Source organism: Rhinolophus hipposideros (assembly GCF_964194185.1).
Source record: "Rhinolophus hipposideros genome assembly, chromosome: 2".
Classification (NCBI taxonomy): Eukaryota; Metazoa; Chordata; class Mammalia; order Chiroptera; family Rhinolophidae; genus Rhinolophus; species Rhinolophus hipposideros.
In genome coordinates this window covers 89,422,851-89,428,928 of record NC_138048.1, presented here as the reverse complement: position 1 = coordinate 89,428,928, position 6,078 = coordinate 89,422,851, and positions in this window count along the sequence as shown.

The window sequence follows — 6,078 nt, the reverse complement described above, 5'->3', positions numbered from 1 at the left end:
CAAAAACATGCTTTCCTGTCATTTAAATTTTTAATTTAGGAACTACTGAGTCTATAACATCCTTGACCATTCAGGTGCTGAGTTAGAAATATTCATGAAACTCAATTACTAGAGACATATCTTAGATCTGAAGAATCATATGAATTTATGTGCATGTCTATCAACTCAGTAAATTAAAATTTCCTTTTAGTGCTTCCTTAGGAATTTGAAGCCATGTAATCAGGTACTGTTGTTATAAATCTAGCATAAGCCAATACTTCTTATTCTAGTGTTGGTTTAGTTACTTTGGTAACTAAGTTACTATTCTAGTGTTGGCTTAGTTACTTTGGTCTTAATGCACATTACTACAACAAAACAAAAATGAGATAACTAAAGCAAAAATGTCATAAGCTAAAGTCATTCTTGCTTCAAGTGTCTGGCCTGAATTATCTAGGTATGCAACTGACAAACTCTTTATTGAGCATTGTGATATGGATAAATTACTTCACTAGCAGAAACATAAATCTAAATTTTCAGTTAATATGATCTTGGGCCAGTTGAGACCCTTTTTTGGTTTTCACTTTTAAAATATAAAAAGAATGTGTTGGAAAAGTTCTGTATTTCCCAACTGAATGGCATTCTGCCCCAGAAATATTCACTTGTTTCACAAGTATTTCAATCTTAATCTTCATGTACATTAAGAATTATCCTAAACCAGAATAAGTCATATGTTATCTGCCTATATGCAATAATTATCCAAATGTATATAGATGCAAGTTTAAATTTAAAATGTAACTAAATTCATCAGATACGTTTCCACATATTTTTGATCAATAGTTACTGAACGAACAATTGTTATTATGTGGTGTCCTGGAAAAATCTGTATGTTAAAAATAAGGCTTCATACTCAAAGAAGTCGGGAATCACAAGGCTAGATTATTTCTAAAGTCCTTTTCAGCTTTACAATTGTATTTATCTAAAAAAAATCTAACACTATTTTTCCTTCCTTTCTTCCTCCATCCCTCTTGCCCTTCTTTTCTCTTTTCCTCCGTCCTTCCCTTTCTGTCTCTTTCTCTTTCTTTCCATAAAAAAGGATGTCAATTTATCATGAATGGGTATACTCTTTGATTTACAAAGTAATCAGAAAATAGGAGTGCTGGAAAAATTCCTATAGTCCTTTGCATAACAGATGGACATATTACAGATGTCACGTAAATGGAAAATCTAAACAAAGCAAAATAAAACTGAGTGCCAAGTTGAGTGAAAGAAAATCAAACTAAGAGACCATAAAGCTATAAATGAATATTTAATGAACCAAATTTCTTTCTATAAAAGTGCTCCACTTTACTGAAAAGGAAATTATACCATGAAGAGGAATAGCTAAAGACCTACAAAACATAAAACATGCCTTTATGGTATTCACAAATATTCAGTGTTTCTCCAAATATATCAAGTGGCTAGAAAACAATGGTGACAAAGCAGCCATAATAGCAATAAACTGGATTATGCAGAATGACATATAAAGTTAGAGGGAATTTGTGTGTGTGTGTGGGGGGGGAAACAAAGGTATTAGGACCACAAAAATCAATTTAAATATCCTTCTGGAGGTACATCTGTCACTTCCTTATTTGTTCACATAGTATTTCTAAGGATAAATGGCTCATGTGTCAAATGCATGTGCATACTGCAGCACAGCAAAATGGAAATTTAGGGAACAGTAAGTAATACACTGTCAGGTAACTCATAGATATCGACATCCATAAAAGTCTCTTTATCCTGTAGACTACACTTTTAAAAAAATAAAAGTTATCACTTACCTGTAATAAAGTTTAAATATTCTGCTTTTGGAAAATACTCCTTTAAAATAAACCTGAACAGAAAGAGAAAAAAATAACAAAAGTAAGTACATTTCTATCATCAAATCCCTTATACCAAATAAATAAATAAATAAATAAATAAATAAATAAATAAATAATAAATGGACCATGTTACATAAGGAATTGATGCTTCAGTATTTCTCTCCAGGGAGTGGACACAAAGATTCATAAAGCAGACTTAATTTTCAAGAGCTTTCAAGACATCAGAGAGGCAAGAAATCATTGTGAATGTATTAGCTAAGTACCTCCTATCTTCTCTAATGGATAGGAGTCATTTAATCTGAGCCTAAAAAAATCAAGAACAATGGCTTAGATTTTTAAATATTTTTGAAGTTAAAAAACACAACCGTTATGAAAAGATACAAAGTGCTTAATACAAGGCTGGAATAATTATGGTGGATTCAGGTTCAGCTCCTCTGGAGCTCATTAGCATGTAACTCTAATGATTTTTAAAAAACTACTTCTTGAGAATAAAATGGAGGACAGGGTGGGCCTCAATATTTTAATCCCCTAATCAATCTCCTCACCCATCTCCATCAACCCTTTCCTAAACAATTTACTCCACATGGCTTATTCTAACCTGCTGAGGGCCACTAGGACCCGGGGATCTTCTTCCGGACTCTACATTGTTTTTCCTGACCCAAGTTAATAGATCACTGTGCTTAAGAAGCTCTTTATGATGATCATAAAGGAAGTGAAGACACTGTCTTCCTGTTTCCACTTAGATTTACCAGAAAGACCTTCCCTAAACACATAGTTCAAATCCACCCTTGCTTATCCTTCTCCCAGTTTGTTTGTGTGACAAACATTTACTGAGCACAAATTGCACTTATTCTGTTAAAACTGTGTACTTGTTTCCTTGTTGAAGGTTTGTCTCTCCCCACCAGATTGTAAATTCTGAGTTGGTTTTATTCCCCACCAGTAGGTGTCTGATAAATATTTATCAAATAAGTAAATGAAAGAATGAAGGAATCTCTGGATTAAGTTTTTTACCTTCACTTGCAGTCAATGTTTGGAACTTCTCATGTGTCCCTCTCTATTCACAAGAATGTGGGCTGCAGGGGTGAAAAGGGACCTCCCATAACTGCATCCAGCACAGGAAGGACGGTCTCCTCTCCTCCAGACTTCCTTACTCCCCTGGCAGAGATGAAAGGCTTCCGCAATTCTGCACAGCCCTCCCAAGCCTTCCTTTCCCTTGCTGATACTGAAGGACATTGGGCTTGCAAATGGGGGCGGTTTCCAATGTAATCCACATCACCTGAATTGAAGAATCTTAGGTTAAATATTATATTCCTATTTTATAGAAATTGTAGAATCACCCTCACTTTAGTTGTAGGTTTGTTTGCTTGTTTGCTTGCTTGTTTGTTTGTTTGTTTGTTTGTTTGTTTTGTGAGAGAGAGTGAACATGAATCCAAAATTCAGATGTACCTTCCTAGATTGGAATGTTAGATTCTAAATTCTGTTCTTATACCTCCACACAGCTATATATTCCCGCCAGTAACACCTTCCATGAATACAGAATACATTCCTATTTCCCTGGCAAAGTCCTAATTTGCCCAGGACCGTCACCCTGATACATTCCGTGTGATTCACTATCACCTTCTACAAGTTTATTTTTTAACTGCCAGAAAAATTATTTCCTGCTCTTATTTATTTTTTAATGTCACACTATTATTTCTTCTTCAGTAGTTAGTTGGGTACATTATGTCTCTTTATGTATACACGTCAATCTCCTTTAGGGCAGAAACCATGTAATAAAATAAGAGACATGTTATAAAATATCCTGTATCTTTGTGCGTCACATTAGGAATTCAATAAATGTTGGCTGCAGTAAAAAAAAAAAACTTATAAAGCCTACAAATAGCAATTACAGAATTAAAACATTACCTATCTGAATTTTAATATAACCACATCTTTATTGAGGATATCTTATGAATATAAATAATAATGTGCCATTTATTGTTCAAATGGTTACCTGAAATTCATGTGAAAAATTATTAGGATTTAAAATATTTTTATAACATTTTATCTAATTGTTCCAAACTTTCTGAGTCATGAAACTACCTGCTCTTTTGCTAAATTTCCCAATGGCAATTTCTAGTGTGGTGTTGAGATGAAACCTAAAAGAAACAGAAAACACCTAAATCAAGTGGCCATAATGATCATACCTCCTTCCAGAGAAATCATACAGATATTTTGTGGAACCCTTAGGATTCATAAAGCACACTTTGATAACCATAGCTTCAGTCAATAAATAGCTATAATATCCGGAGCTAAGGGTCAAAATGTTCAGAATCTACCAAAAGCAATCATAGCTCAAATAGGTGAAAAAGGCTTTTAAGATTCAGAAAAAAATAGAGGTGAGTTGATTCATGTTATTTAATAACTAACAGATGATGCAAATGTAACGACATTTTAAATCTATATGATTTTAAGGGGAATTAATTTTTGAACATAATAAGGATTTCAAATTCCTCCCTGGATTTATAAAAATTAAAAAGGAATACCAGCTAGCTAAATATGAACTATTTGTCTTTTCTGTCTCACCTTTAATGCTCTAGTTTCCAATTGCTGGTCTAGGTTGTCATAGCAACGAAATGCTATTTTCAATAAGTTCTGGTAGAAAACCTGTTTGGAACACCTAATTTATTATAAGTGGAATACATTCAGTTGGTTGCATGTATGACAGGTTTTTCAATTTTTTTCAAAAGAGTGATCATATTATTCCTGATGTCTTCTACTTCTTAACCCTTTTATGACATAAAATAACTCTTCAAGTCCATAGACAATAACAGGAATAAACAGGGCAGACATGCCTGTAGTCAACCCAAAGATTTAACTGGGATGAGGTTTCAGCTCCCCCCCACCCTTCCCCAATACACCCAATTATCTTATCCATCATCAATACATTGTTTTGTCTGAAATATAGATTTCTCATATATTCATTATTTTACTTTCTTGATTTGCTTCCACTATTAACATCAATATTCTTGTAGAAAAATAATACAAAAATTAGAAGGGAAGTTTTTGCATAATGCCACCCAGAGCTCCTATTAAAAAAGAATACACAGGTTTCTACATATTCTACTGCTCAAAAGCATTCGATTTGTTGCTTCTGGCCGATAAATTTTGAATTCTTCTGTCCTGCATACAAAGCCCTCAAAATCTGACCCCCTTGTATGTTTTTAGATTCATTTACACTTCCTACTTGCATAAATCAGCCAGTACAACCAACCTGGTGAGCAACAGTCTTTGTCTGTTTTCTCATCTTTCTGTGTACTTCTAAAATCTCCCTCACCTTTCCACTGTGGTCTCTTTCACTGTACTTGTCCTAAACATTGGCTCTTCTTTCTTCAGAAAAAGTCATCTCAGACCACTCTCTCTTTTTCCCCAAACCGGGAAAACTTACCCATTAAGTTGTTGAATAAAATCTACCTTGTAGAATGTTTCATCCTATTAATGTTCACAAATTACTTCGCTGCTTACGTGCGTATCTTTTACCTTGTCAACTGGAAGGTAAGTTCATTCCGAAACAGAACCACATCTAGTCCTCCTTTTTCCCACCCAACACCAATACTCTCTATTTGTTTAGTAAGAGAGACGTGAGAGTGAGCATCATATTCCAGATCTTTCCCGCCTTCCAGTGACACATGTTGATAATTCACTTTGCACCCATACATCATCGGACAGATGGGAACATTTTGGGGGATTAGAGAGGAAGGGATCTATTGTTCCCTGTCTCTTAACTGTATTATCTTTTATCCCAGATGTTGCATAAATGTTACAAACAACCACTTCGTTCATGAGTTACCCATCAAAGGCGACCTTAATAGACACTCAAAATGTACATATGAAAGACATGAAGTGGTGTTAAAAAGCTGGGAAACAATAGCAGGAACAGGTGTTTCTTTTCTGCTTAACCCCAGTCATACCATCTTGAGGTTTCATGACAACACTCAAAAAAAAGAAAGAGAAGAGAAGAGAAGAGAAGAGAAGCGAAGAGAAGCGAAGAGAAGCGAAGAGAAGCGAAGCGAAGCGAAGCGAAGCGAAGCGAAGCGAAGCGAAGCGAAGCGAAGCGAAGCGAAGCGAAGCGAAGCGAAGAGAAGAGAAGAGAAGAGAAGAGAAGAAAAGAAAAGAAAAGAAAAGAAAAGAAAAGAAAAGAAAAGAAAAGAAAAGAAAAGAAAAGAAAAGAAAAGAAAAGAAAAGAAAGAAAACATCCTAC